General features: G+C 41.9%; 1 pseudogene; it reads right to left on the reverse strand.

The window, feature by feature from the left end:
* Window positions 1-3,775: 3,775 nt before the first annotated feature.
* LOC106597548 (uncharacterized protein K02A2.6-like) lies at window positions 3,776-8,286 on the reverse strand (annotated as a pseudogene).
* Window positions 8,287-15,463: the final 7,177 nt, after the last annotated feature.

The following is a 15,463-nucleotide window of genomic DNA, read 5'->3' on the forward strand; positions in this document are numbered from 1 at the left end:
GCCCGTGATGGCTGGGCTATGTACTTAGAATATTGCAAAATGTGCTTTCACCAAAAAGCTATTTTAAAATCGGACATATCGAGTGCATAGAGGAGTTCTGTATCTATAATTCTTAAAATAATTGTTATGCTTTTTGTGAACGTTTATCGTGAGTAATTTAGTAAATTATTAGCAAATTCCTCCGGAAGTTTGCGGGGGGTATGCTAGTTCTGAACGTCACATGCTAATGTAAAAAGCTGTTTTTTGATATAAATATGAACTTGATTGAACAAAACATGCATGTATTGTATAACATAATGTCCTAGGTGTGTCATCTGATGAAGATCATCAAAGGTTAGTGCTGCATTTAGCTGTCTTCTGGGTTTTTGTGACATTATATGCTAGCTTGAAAAATGGGTGTCTGATTATTTCTGGCTTGGTACTCTGCTGACATAATCTAATGTTTTGCTTTCGCTGTAAAGCCTTTTTGAAATCGGACAGTGTGGTTAGATAAAGGAGAGTCTTGTCTTTAAAATGCTGTGAAATAGTCATATGTTTGAAAAATTGAAGTTTTTGTATTTTTGAGGAATTTGTAATTCGCGCCACGCCTATCATTGGATATTGGAGCAGGTGTTCCGCTAGCGGAACGTCTAGATGTAAGAGGTTAACACCCCTTCAAATTAGTGGATTAGGTTATTTCAGCCACACCCGTTGCTGACAGATGTATAAAATCGATCTTGAATGGCCTGCACAGAGCCCAGACCTCAACCCCATCGAAAACCTTTGGGATGAATTGGAACGTCGACTGCAAGCCAGGCCTAATCGCCGAACATCAGTGCCCAACCTCACCAATGCTCTTGTGGCTGAATGGAAGCAAGTCCCTACAGCAATCAAATCAAATCAAATTGTATTTGTCAAATACACGTGTTTAGCAGATGTTATTGCGGGTGTTAGCCAAATGATGTAGCGAAATGCTTGTAGCATCTAGTGGAAAGCCTTCCCAGAAGAGTGGAGGTTGTTATAGTTGCAATGCACAACACATTAGCTGTATGTGACCTGGCAAAAAAACCTTTCCAAGTCAAACCACTACACACACCCTATATCGTTGTCACCATATTAGCTAAAGTAACGTCATAGTCAACATAGTGTAATGACCTGGCTAGATCATAAAGGAACAATTTTCCAGACAGAGGATTGAGTTAACGAATTTACGTTTTATTAATCCAGGCATTCCCGTGATTGGCAGGTTGATTGGCATGTCGGACCCCGCGAACACTGGGTACTGGTAAGTACAACACAACCAACTAATAGCCTAACACATAACACACAGCTGTCTGTGCGGGTCGCTACAATAGCTAATAGAACTAACCCTTTAGTAATCCCGCTAAAATCATGCAGTAAAGTTACTGTGTACAGTCAGTAAGCAGTTTAGCACTTACACAGGCGAGCCCTGATGGCAATAAATTGGTAAAACCAAAAGCCTACCTTGAGTTGGAAGAGTTCCAGTGTTCTGTTGGATAGTCATAGACATCTAGCTAACATAGCATCCCTCTGTTTGAGCAGGGTGTTTGAGTAGGCTAAACTAGATAGCTGCATTTGCTGGCTAAGTAAGTGAAAGTGAAAAAGAATTACGAAATCTCTCTCTATCGCTCTCTATCTTGCTTCTCCTTCATTTTGGAAGAAATGTGTTTGTTTTGTTCAAAACTGTTCAACTATTGTCTTTCTCTTTGAGTCAACTACTCACCACATGTTATGCACTGCAGTGCTATCTAGCTGTAGCTTATACTTTCAGTACTAGATTCATTTGCAGATCCTTTGATTGGGTGGACAAAATGTCAGTTCATTCTGCAAGAGCTCTGATAGGTTGGAGGACATGCTCTGGAACTTGTCATAATTACTGTGTAAGTCAATGGAAGGGGGCGAGAACCATGAGCCTCTTGGGTTTTGTATGAAATTCAATGTACCAGGGGACGGAAGCTAGCTGTCCTCCACCTACACCATGGTGCTACCCTACACAGTGCTGTTGAGGCTACTATAGACCTTCATTGCAAAATAGTGTGTTTTAATCATTTATTTGATTACATAATTTCATCTAAAAAGGATAACTTTTTAAATGTTTAACATAAAAAAAAAAATGAAATTCACTAAGGGGGATGGCCCTCCCCTTCCTCCTCTGAGGAGCCTCCACTGTGTTACATGGCCCTCTCTGCCTCACCATACCGCTGGAGAGAAGAGAGGAGGGGGAGGAAGAGAGATGGCGAGATAGTCCGAATTCTGACAGACAGACACACACACAAAGCATTGTGCACGTTCACAGTAGATAGCTCAGATAGTGACCTTCAACTCTGTTAGTGCACTCCCTTTGTGGAAGTATCCATTTGGCCAATCAGGAGCAAGCTGGATAGACTTCTGAGCATCTGATAAGTCAGAGGAGTAGATCTCCAAACACCCGTAGCTGTATCAATTATTCCCAAAGAACCAGAGAGAGAGAGAGACAGAGACAGAGACAGAGAGAGTTTGGACAAGATTACACAAATCTAATTTCAGGTGGGAGTATAGTGATATTTTATGTTGTGTACCTGTGGTGTTTGGGGTCATAGGTTAGAGGACAAGCTTTAAGGTGTACCTGTGGTCTTTGGGGTTACAGTGGATAGCCTCAGAGAACATGTCCACATCCTGAGAGTACTGGCCCTGCTTAAACAACTGAATACCCTTCTCTGGAGGAGAACACACACATACAGTGTTAAACTGGGGTCATTTCAGTGAATAGAAATAATCATTCTGAGACAATTGTATTAATGTCACCTGTTAGTGAAGCTCTCTTTCTCTTCACAGGGTCTGAACTCTCCACCTGAAATGAGACAACTCAGTTAACACTGCCTTTGTGTGTGTGTGTGTGTGTGTGTGTGTGTGTGTGTGTGTGTGTGTGTGTGTGTGTGTGTGTGTGTGTGTGTGTGTGTTTGTGTGTGTGTGGTGATTAATTGTTAGTGCACACTTCGGGAAGGTGGAGAAAAGGGACGCAGACAGAAAGGATTGGGGCCAGGGGCAGAGAGAAACAGTCAAAGCCTAAATCGTTTTCCTAGATATGGTCTATGTCTTTGCCAGGGTAGAGGGATTCACATCTTTCATCAATGTAGTTTTTTTCTTTAAATTGTCACTCGACGAGTGAATTCAGACAATCCAATCAGAGAGTGAAACGTAAATATACGCCACGTGGCACCGGGTAAAGATACAGATAAAAATTACATTTAATAATGAAACTTCATCTGATTTGATAAAACTGTATTTTATTATGAATGAATACAACTGATTGACAGTCATTCTGTACTCCTCATATTGTCACTTTAGTCAACTTCAATTGTATTAGTCCACTGAACAGACACTGAGTGTACATAATATTAGGAACACCTGCTATTTCCATGACATTAACTGACCAGGTAAAAGCTTTGATCCCTTATTGATGTCACTTGTTAAATCCACTTCAATCAGTGTAGATGAAGGGGAGGAGACAGGTTAAAGAAGGATTTTTAAGCCTTGAGACATGGATTGCGTATGTGTGTCATTCAGAGGGTGAATGGGGGAGACAAAAGATTTAAGTGCCTTTGAATGGGGTACAGTAGTAGGTGCCAGGCGCACTGGTTTGAGTGTGTCAAGAACTACAACGCTGCTGGGTTTTTCATGCTCAACAGTTTCCCGTGTGTATCAAGAATGGTCCACCACCAAAAGGACATCCAGCAAACTTGACACAACTGTAGGAAGCATTGGAGTCAACATGGGCCAGAATCCCCGTGGAACGCTTTTGACACCTTGTAGAGTCCATGCCCCGACGAATTGAGGCTTTTCTGAGGGCAAAAGGGGGTGGAGCAACTCAATATTAGGAAGGTGTTATGGGTCTTGTTCCAATATCCACAGTAGCACACTACTTGTTTCATTTAAGGTGGTCTAGTGTGGATGTTAGAACACCCCATGGACACTGGAGACGTTCCAGGCTGACTCATGGTTGTGTGCCACGCCACGGACTGTGCAGTCGTGCATCAGTTTGCTATAACATGATTGGGTTAGCTGACATCTTAAACAAACACCTATCCAGGTGTTATGAGAGAAGGCAGGTGACTGCAATTTAGTCTGCCTGGAACATGCCCCATATTCAATTAAAAAGCTTTATTTATTTATCCCATGTCGGGGCAATTACTAGGCACCCTATGGCATCAGGCTGGCAGTGAGTCTCAAAGTGACATCACAAGGGGTCACAGATTTAGGTCACATGTCCAGTCACATGACCATACATACATACACAGTAAAACACATGATAACAACAGATGTCAGCCCCCTTAGTGTTTACAACATGGTCATCATAGAGGAGGTTCACTGGGCAAAGATCCCTTCAAGGTTCTAATGATGACATCATCTCCATCATCTGACATCAATGACGACATGTTTCACTTCTCAGGCCGAGGGAGAGGGGGAAGGAAATCAGAGGTGCACTCCTCTTCACTTTGACAATGATCAGTATTTAGTGATTAATTGACATTAGTCTCACAACCTGAACTAAACTGCATTTATATAACATCTTAATTAAAAATTCCAGACTCACACACAGCAGGAGAGTGGAGATCCTCATGGCCTTTTACAGCACAGGAGTAGCAGTCTACATCACTAAAGTATTCTGAGTACAGGCTGGAAGTGTCCTCCTTTACTTTGTGTCCGTTCTTGTACCAGATGTAGGTGGGGTTGTCAGTCAGAGTACAGGTGGTGCTACAGGTCAGTGTTCCCCTTCCTGCCTCTGTTCCAGGAGTCATCTTCACCTGCAGGTCTGAATGCAGGGTCAATGACAATAACGTAATTAAACCAATCAGGTATTATGGATGGAATAAAAATAAATAGGGTGCCTTTGAAAGTTATGAAAGAACAATGGAGAACATCTGTCAGTCAGCACCATCCCAAGGTTCTCACTGTAGAACTTCTGCTGGTGTTACCGTAAATGTAACCAAAACAACAACAATAAAATGACAGTCCTTATTTCTTTTCAACTAGGTCTGCTGCTCCAAACAAACACTAACACCATGAGTCGCTCAGTCTCAACTACAGAGTTAGTCTTACAGGAGGCTTGTGACTACGTTGTGATCTGCGCAGTACTCCTGGTGTGCTACGAGACACAGGTAAGGCGTGTCCCAGTGGAGCTCGGTCTGAGGGCACAGGAGCGGGTTGGGTGTTTGTGAGAGAATGTCCATCACCCTCTGCTGGAACCACTGAATGCCCCTGTTCCTCAGATGCTGTTTCCTGTGGGATTTCAACTTGTATACTACCACCCACAGCTGTTCCGTCTGAAAACATGGTCTTGTCTTTGTCATAGCGCAGGCGGAGATGGTCCTGGTGTCTGCGCATGACTCGCCCATCAGTCAGTTTGACCACAAAGGAGACGGGACCACTCTGACTCTGATACCTGGCAACCAGCGTTGGCTGCTTGTGAAGTTGCGGATGTAGACAGTGTCATTGGGTTTTAACTGTCTCTCCCTTGCGTGGTGGTCATGTCTCTCTTTTTGTTTCTCCTGCTTCCGTTCCACTCGTGCTCTGATGTTCGGACGCAGTAGATCCAGGTGAGCTTTTGGCTTCCTGCCCATTAACATCACCGCTGGAGCCTGTCCTGTTGTTGTTTGTGGCGTGATGCGGTACTGGAACAAGAACCGAGAGAGCTTAGTTGTGATGGTTCCCCCAGTCATCCTTTTGAGCCCCTCTTTCAGTGTCTGCACAGCCCGCTCCGCTAAGCCGTATGAGGCCAGGTGAAACGGGGCGCTGCGGACATGGCGGATCCCGTTTCTCCGCATGAATTCTTGGAACAAGTCACAGGTAAACGTTGTTGCGTTGTCGGACACCAGAGAGTCCGGCAGACCATGGGTTGAAAACACCTGCCGAAGCTTTTCGATGGTTGTGGTCACTGTGATGTTGCTCATGATGTGCGCCTCCAGACACTTGGTGTGTGCGTCCACCATGACAAGGAACATGTGACCCATGAAAGGGCCTGCAAAATCTATATGCAGCCTGGACCATGGGAGGTCAGGCCACTCCCACAGATGTAGTGGCGCAGGCGGCGCCATCTTCTGGTTGATCTGGCACTCAGAACATTATTTAAATTTGTCTTCTACCTCCTGATCCATGTTAGGCCACCAGATGTAAGATCTGGCTAAACTTTTCATCCGGGAGGCACCCAGGTGAGCCTCATGGACCTCATCCATAACTTGTGCACGGCCAGGGGGTGGAACAACCACTCTGGACCCCCAGAGTATGCAGCCATCCTGCACACTCAGCTCAGTTTTGTGCTTTGCATAAGGTCTTAGTCCATCATCCTCTATGACAGGAGGCCAACCCTGCATCAGGAATCTTTTCACTTGGGACAGGATAGGATCCCGGTCTGTCCACTGTTTGATCTGTTTGGCATTCACAGGTGAGTTTGACAATCTCTCCATTAGGAAAATTGTCTCGGGAGGCACCACAGTTGTGGCAGGCATCTCTGGTAGGCTGAGCGCATCTGCATTTGCATTGTGCTTCCCCGCTCTATACACTATCGTGTACTGGTAAGCTGACAGTGTCAGGGCCCAGCGCTGTAACCTTGCTGAAGCCATGGGCGGAATGCATCTTGATTCACTAAAAAGGCTCATCAGTGGTTTGTGGTCAGTGCATATGGTGAAATGACGACCGTAGAGGTACTGATGGAAGCGTTTCACAGCAAAGACTATGGCCAGACCTTCCTTGTCTAACTGTGAATAACCCTTCTCAGCACTCGTCAGCGTACGTGATGTGAATCCAATGGGTCTCTCTGACCCGTCCTCCATCTGATGAGAGAGTACTGCCCTGACGCCATAGGGTGAGGCGTCGCATGACAGGATGATCTATTTGTCTTGGTCAAAATTAACCAGAAGTTGTGCTGATTGTAGTAGTGCTTTCACTTCCTTGAAAGCTTTCTCTTGTGCTGGCCCCCACTTCCATTTATAGTCTTTGTGGAGCAACTGATAAAGTGGAGCCAACACTGTTGACAGCTCTGGGAGGAACTTACCATAGTAGTTCACCATGCCCAGGAACAACCTGAGCTCTGACCCATTCTTGGGGTTTGGAGCATCCTTGATTGCCCTGACTTTGTCCTCCACAGGACACAGACCCTGCGCTGTGATCTTTTGACCTAGGTATGTCACACTCTATGCTTGGAATGTGCACTTGCTACGCTTCAGGCGCAGCCCTGCCTCAGAGAATCTCTTTAACACCTGGTCCAGATGGTGGAGGTGCTCCTCCTCCGTCTCCCCTGTAACCAGGATGTCATCCAGGTACACTGCTACATGAGGGATCCCCTGCAGCAGATTGTCCATTGTCCTCTGGAAAATGGCTGGGCTGGACGCCACTCCGAAAACCAAGCGGTTGTACCTGAACAAGCCTTTGTGCGTGTTCACTGTGACATACTCTTTTGAGTCCTCGTCCAGGAGGAGCTGTTGGTAGGCGTGACTCATGTCAAGCTTTGAGAACGTCTGGCCTCCTGCCAGTGTCGCGAACAAGTCCTCCACCCGTGGCAGCGGGTAAGCGTCTAGCTTAGAGGCCCTGTTGATGGTGAATTTGTAGTCCCCACATATACGCACCGTGCCGTCACTTTTCAGAACGGGAACGATAGGAGCTGCCCAGCGGGAGAACTGAACGGGAGTAATGACGTTTGCTTCCTGCAGCCGCTCCAACTCATCTTCCACTTTCTTTTTCATGGCGTAAGGCACTGTCCTGGGCTTGAAAAAGCGAGGCTCGGCCTGAGGATCCACGAACAGCTTAACTGCAGTGCCCTGCAGTGTGCCCAGTTCATCTTTGAAAATCTCTGGGTACTTTTGAATGACATCCTCAGTCACTCGGGTGTGTTTTATCTCACCCCAGCTCAGTTGTATTTTGTTTAGCCAGTCACGCCCTAGTAAACTAGGCCCATTCCCTTTCACCACCAGGAGCCGTGCTCTCGCTTCCTGGCTGTTGTATGCAATGTCCACCTCTAGAGCCCCCAGCAATGGTATGGTCTCCCCGGTGTACGTACACAGTCTGATCCCTGCCGGTGTGAGGGCAGAAACCTGTCTTGAGACCCATTTTTGTTTGTAGGTCTCCTCCCTTATGACAGAGGCAGAGGCCCCCGTGTCAACCTCCATCCTCATCTGCTTTCCATCTACCTCCACTGTAGCATTAAACATGTTGTAGGAACAATGCTCTTCCTCCTCCTCTGTGCTCTCTAGGTGGTGCGTTGCTGACTGAGGCTTTGGTGCTGTGAACTTGCCCAGCCCAGTCCACCCACCCTCTGGCTTGCTCCTAGGACCCCTGCATTTTTTTCTAAATGTCCCTTTTTGTTGCAATTGTGACAGACAGTCTCCATGAACTTACAGTTGTTACCATAATGTGTCCCTCCACATCTGAAACATTCCACTGCTTTTCCCCTTTTTCCTGCCACCTCTTTTGTCACCTGATGCACTGCACAACTTTCACTGTTGGCCTTTTGAATATTTTTCACATTACTAGCGGCCATCTCCATCCCTTGAGATAGTTCCAATGCTCTCTTGAAAGTCAGTGTGGCTTCCCCCAGCAACCGGCGCTGTATGCTGTCCTCATTAATGCAACAGACTAATCTGTCATGGAGCATGTCCTCTAACATAGCCCCAAACTCACAATGTTCAGAGAGTTCACGTAATTCAGCAACAAAGTTAGCAACAGACTGACCTGTTTTCCGAAAATGGCAGTTAAACTTGAACCTCTGGACAATCACTGACGGCTTTGGATTGTGGTGAGTCTGAATGAGAGCAACTAGATCCCCAAAAGGAATTTCTCCCGGTCTCCGTAGTGTAGGCAAATTCCTCATTAGCTTGTAGGTTTTAGCCCCACACACACTCAAGAGAATAGAGCGCTGTTTAGCCTCATCTATGATTCCATTTGCCAAGAAAAAGTGTCCCAACCTTTCCACATATTCCGTCCAGTCCTCGTTCTCTTCCACAAACTCAGTGATAGTCCCAAACATTGCCATTATAACGCCAACTTGTCCTTGATCCTCGTTAGCGATTTTCACTTGCTGCTGATTGTCCCCATCGGTGTTTCCGTCCAGGGGCACCTGCTCTCCGTCGCTCATTAACCTGTTGGGGCTAGGGGGCAGTATTTTCACGGCTGGATAAAAAAACGTACCCGATTTAATCTGGTTACTAATCCTACCCAGTAACTAGAATATGCATATACTTATTATATATGGATAGAAAACACCCTAAAGTTTCTAAAACTGTTTGAATGGTGTCTGTGAGTATAACAGAACTCATTTGGCAGGCAAAACCCTGAGACATTTTCTGACAGGAAGTGGATACCTGATGTGTTGAATTACCTTTAAGCCTATGCCATTGAAACACACAGGGGCTGATTAATGTTTTGGCACTTCCTATTGCTTCCACTAGATGTCACCAGCCTTTACAAAGTGTTTTGAATCTTCTACTATGAGATCTGACCGAACAAGAACCTTGGAACGGTGATGGCCGATTAGACTCTGGCGCGAGGTCATGTTGGGTACCCTCGTTCCAAAACGTTTTAAAAGAGAATGCATTCGTCCACCTTGAATATTATTCATGTTCTGGTTAAAAAAGGCCCTAATGATTTATGCTATACAACGTTTGACATGTTTGAACGAACGTAAATATATTTTTTCCCCTCGTTCATGACGAGAAGTCCGGCTGGCTTAGATCATGTGCTAACAACACGGATCTTTTTGGATATAAATGATGAGCTTTTTTGAACAAAACTACATTCGTTATGGACCTGGGATCCCGGGAAGTGACATCTGATGAAGAGAATCAAAGGTAATGGATTATTTACATAGTATTTTCGATTTTAGATCTCTCCAACATGGCCGTTTGTCTGTATAGCAAAGCATATTTTTCTGGGCGCAGTGCTCAGATTATTGCAAAGTGTGATTTCCCAGTAAGGTTATTTTTAAATCTGGCAAGTTGATTGCGTTCAAGAGATGTAAATCTATAATTCTTTAAATGACAATATAATATTTTACCAATGTTTTCTAATTTTAAATATTTAATTTGTGGTGCTGACTTGACTGCCGGTTATTGGAGGGAAACGATTTCCTCAACATCAATGCCATAGTAAAACGCTGTTTTTGGATATAAATATGAACTTGATAGAACTAAAAATGCATGCATTGTCTAACATAATGTCCTAGGAGTGTCATCTGATGGAGATTGTAAAAGGTTAGTGCATCATTTTAGCTGGTTTTATGGTTTTGGTGACCCTGTCTTTGAATTGACAAAACATTACACACAGCTATTGTCAATGTACTCTCCTAACATAATCTAACTTTATGCTTTCGCCGTAAAACCTTTTTGAAATCGGACAACGTGGTTAGATTAAGGAGATGTTTATCTTTCAAAGGGTGTAAGATAGTTGTATGTTTGAAAAATTTGAATTTTGACATTTATTTGGTTTCAAATTTGCCGCTCTTGAAATGCACCTGCTGTTGATAGGGTGCACCACGGGTGGCACGCTAGCGTCCCACATAGCCCCAAGAAGTTAAGCTAGCTAGCTAACTGACTTCCTCCACTGTTTCTTAGCTAGCTAGCACCTCGCCCTGTACAAGTTGATAAAGTTTTATCCTCGTCGCCAAAAAGTGTAGTAACTTGACAAGGAATGCCCACACGCATTTCGATATTACTTTCCTTTACTTTCAACCCAAACCTAAAGGTGTATTGCCAGGTACAAACGGTACAAATATAGCAGAACTATATAGCCCACTCAACCGGTGGTAGAATCACATTGCACAGAAATCACTCTTAGTGATGACATCATCAAAAGGGAAAGGTCACGGTCAATACCAATAATAACCATGTCATTATTTATATAGTGTCCACGCTAACAATATTTATCTTGGATTTGAGTCCAAGTTAAACTCTTCCGTTTATTCCATGTGGTTGTTGTGACTCTATGACCTCTGGGATATGTGTAAGAGCAGGACAGATCCACTGTTGACCCCTTCAAGGCACAGATACTCTTCTTGGTGTAAGTCACACTCCAACCATATTTCCCGAGTACCACTAAAACACAGTTAGACATCACAAGCACATTACATTAAGCACAAACCTATTGGTTCACACTGACAGTAAGGTTTGTTCACACTTTGTTGCCATATTTGCTGAGTTGAGTGTGAATGTGAAAGATAACTATTTAAAGTGAAGTGGAGACTCCTAACAGAACACACCAGAATAACATTATGATGATTCCTTTTAGAAATGTCTGTAGATTAATAAACAGAGCAACTAAAAGATAAGAGTGCGACCATACCTGCTACAGACCAGAGAAAGACTATCTGCATCAAACATGATGTAGACCTTGTTTGTGAACTGTTTATTGATTCAGTGATTGCAAGCTGAAAAGTGTCAACAGAGATGTTCCTTTGCTGACATCGAGTTAGGAACACAGGCAAAATGCTTACAGAGTTCAAACGTTAGACACTTGTTTTTGAAAAAACTATTATTCCTCTGAATAAGTACCACAGCTTGACTTGCTGAAAGTGTGAGCTACAGTGTTCCGATCATCCTGATTAGGTGGTGAACAGTACAGCAGAAGATGGACTATCAGAGTGCATCAAAAAGACATGATGTTAGACCTTGTTTGTGAAAAACTGTTTTTTTTCTGTATTTCATGATTGCAACTTGCTCGAAAAGTGTCAACAATGTTCCTTTTCATCGAGCTTAAACAGTACAGCAAAATGGTACTCACAGAGTGACTCAAACATGACTTAGACCTTGTTTTCAAAAACTGTTTATTTCTGTTATTACATGATTGCAACTTGCTGAAAAGTTTCAACAGTGTTCGCATCATCCTGATTAAGCAGTCCAGCAAAATGGTACTTACAGGTGACTCAAACATGACTTAGACCTTGTTTTTGAAAAACTGTTTATTTCTGTATTACATGATTGCAACTTGCTGAAAAGTGTCAACAATATTCCTTTCATCTGAGCTTAAACAGTACAGCAAAATGGTACTTTCAGTGACTCAAACACGACTTAGACCTTGTTTTGAAAAACTGTTTATTTCTGTATTACATGATTGCAACTTGCTGAAAAGTATCAACAATGTTCCTTTCTCGAGCTTAAACAGTACAGCAAAATGGTACTTACAAGAGTGACTCAAGCATGACTTAGACCTTGTTTTTGAATAACTGTTTATTTCTGTATTACATGATTGCAACTTGCTGAAAAGTGTCAACAGTGTTCCTATCATCCTGATTAAGCAGTACAGAATAATATACTTAGACCTTGTTTTTGAAAAACGGTTTATTTCTGTATTACATGATTGCAACTTGCTGAAAAGTGTCTAACGAGTGTTCCTATCATCCTGATTAAACAGTACAGCAGAAATGGACTATCAGAGTGCATCAAACATGATTTAGACCTTGTTTGTGAAAAACTGTTTTTTTCTGTATTTCCATGATTGCAACTTGCTGAAAAGTGTCAACAATGTTCCTTTCATCGAGCTTAAACAGTACAGCAAAATGGTACTTACAGAGTGACTCAAACATGACTTAGACCTTGTTTTTGAAAACTGTTTTTTTCTGTATTTCACGATTGCAACTTGCTGAAAAGTGTCAACAATATTCCTTTCATCGAGCTTAAACAGTACAGCAAAATGGTACTTTCAGTGACTCAAACATGACTTAGACCTTGTTTTTGAAAAACTGTTTATTTCTGTATTACCATGATTGCAACTTGCTGAAAAGTGTCAACAGTGTTCCTATCATCCTGATTAAGCAGTACAGCAGAAATGGTACTTACTGAGTGACTCAAACATGACTTAGACATTGTTTTTGAAAAACTGTTTATTTCTGTATTACAACTTGCCGAAAAGTGTCAACAGTGTTTCTATCATCCTGATTAAGCAGTACAGAAAAATTGTACTTAGACCTTGTTTTTGAAAAACTGTTTTTCTGTATTACATGATTGGCAACTTTGCTGAAAAGTGTCAACAGTGTTCCTATCATCCTGATTAAACAGTACAGCAGAAATGGACTATCAGAGTGCATCAAACATGATTTAGACCTTGTTTGTGAAAAACTGTTTTTTTTTCTGTATTTCATGGATTGCAACTTTGCTGAAAAGTGTCAACAATGTTCATTTCATCGAGCTTAAACAGTACAGGCAAAATGGTACTTTCAGTGACTCAAACATGACTTAGACCTTGTTTTTGAAAAACTGTTTATTTCTGTATTGCATGATTGCGAACTTGTGAAAAGTGTCAACAGTGTCCCTATCATCCTGATTAAGCAGTACAGCAAAAATGGTACTTACCGAGTGACTCAAACAGACTTAGACCTTGTTTTGAAAAACTGTTTATTTCTGTATTACAACTTGCTGAAAAGTGTCAACAGTGTTTCTATCATCCTGATTAAGCAGTACAGAAAAATTCTACTTAGACCTTGTTTTTGAAAAACTGTTTATTTCTGTATTACATGATTGCAACTTGCTGAAAAGTGTCAACAGTGTCTTCCTATCATCCCCTGATTAAACAGTACAGCAGAAATGGACTATCAGAGTGCATCAAAACATGATTCTAGACCTTGTTTGTGAAAACTGTTTTTTCTGTATTTCATGATTTCAACTTGCTGAAAAGTGTCAACAATGTTCCTTTCATCGAGCTTAAACAAGTACAGCAAAATGGTACTTACAGAGTGACTCAAACATGACTTAGACCTTGTTTTTGAAAAACTGTTTATTTCTGTATTACATGATTGCAACTTGCTGAAAAGTGTCAACAGTGTCCCTATCATCCTGATTAAGCAGTACAGCAAAATGGTACTTACCGAGTGACTCAAACATGATACCTTGTTTTTGAAAAACTGTTTATTTCTGTATTACAACTTGCTGAAAAGTGTCAACAGTGTTTCTATCATCCTGATTAAGCAGTACAGAAAATTGTACTTAGACCTTGTTTTCGAAAAAAACTGTTTATTTCTGTATTACATGATTGCAACTTGCTGGAAAAAGTGTCAACAGTGTTCCTATCATCCTGATTAAACAGTACAGCAGAAATGGACTATCAGAGTGCATCAAACACGATTTAGACCTTGTTTGTTGAAAAACTGTTTTTTTCTGTATTTCCATGATTTCAACTTGCTGAAAAGTGTCAACAATGTTCCTTTCATCGAGCTTAAACAGTACAGCAAAATGGTACTTACAGAGTGACTCAAACATGACTTAGACCTTGTTTTTGAAAAACTGTTTTTTTTTCTGTATTTCATGATTGCAACTTGCTGAAAAGTGTCAACAATGTTCCTTTCATCGAGCTTAAACAGTACAGCAAAATGGTACTTTCAGCTCAAACATGACTTAGACCTTGTTTTTGAAAAACTGTTTATTTCTGTATTACAACTTGCTGAAAAAAGTGTCAACAGTGTTTCTATCATCCTGATTAAGCAGTACAGCAAAATTGTACTTACATGACTTAGCCTCTTGGGGGCTAGGTGGGACGCTAGCTGCCACCGTGGAAATTACTCCATCAACAGCAGGTGCATTTCAAGAGCGGCAAATTTGAATCCAAATAAATGTCAAAATTCAAATTTTTCAAAAATACAACTATGTTACACCATTTTGAAAGATAAACATCTCCTTAATCTAACCACGCTTTTACGATTTCAAAGGTTTTACGGCGAAAGGCATAAATTTAGAGTATGTTAGGACAGTACATTTACAAGAGTTGTGTGTAATGTTTTGTCAAGTCAAAGACAGGGTCACCAAAACCATAAAACCAGCTAAAATGATGCACTAACCTTTACAATCTCCATCAGATGACACTCCTAGGACATTATGTTAGACAATGCACGCATTTTTAGTTCTATCAAGTTCATATTTATATACAAAAACAGCGTTTTACTATGGCATTGATGTTGAGGAAATCGTTTCCTCCAATAACCGGCAGTCAAGTCAGCGTCAGAAATTAAATAATTAAAATTATCAAACATTGGTAAAATATTATATTGTCATTTAAAAATTATAGATTTACATCTCTTGAACGCAATCAACTTGCCAGATTTAAAAAATAACCTGCTACTGAAATCACACTTTGCAATAATCTGAGCACTGCGCCCAGAAAAATACGGCGTTGCGATACAGACTAGACGTCATGTTGGGGAGATCTAAAATCGAAAATACTAGTGTAAATAATCCATTACCTTTGATTCTCTTCATCAGATGTCACTTCCAGGTATCACAGGTCCATAACGAATGTAGTTTTGTTCAAAAAAGCTCATCATTTATGTCCAAAAATCTCCGTCTCGTTAGCACATGATGTAAGCCAGACGGACTTCGTCATGAACAGGGGAAAAATATATTTCCGTTCGTTCAAACATGTCAAACGTTGTATAGCATAAATCATTAGGGCCTTTTTAACCAGAACACGAATAATATTCAAGGTGGACGAATGCATACTCTTTATAACGTAT

This window comes from Salmo salar, unplaced genomic scaffold (assembly GCF_905237065.1).
Source record: "Salmo salar unplaced genomic scaffold, Ssal_v3.1, whole genome shotgun sequence".
Taxonomy (NCBI): domain Eukaryota; kingdom Metazoa; phylum Chordata; class Actinopteri; order Salmoniformes; family Salmonidae; genus Salmo; species Salmo salar.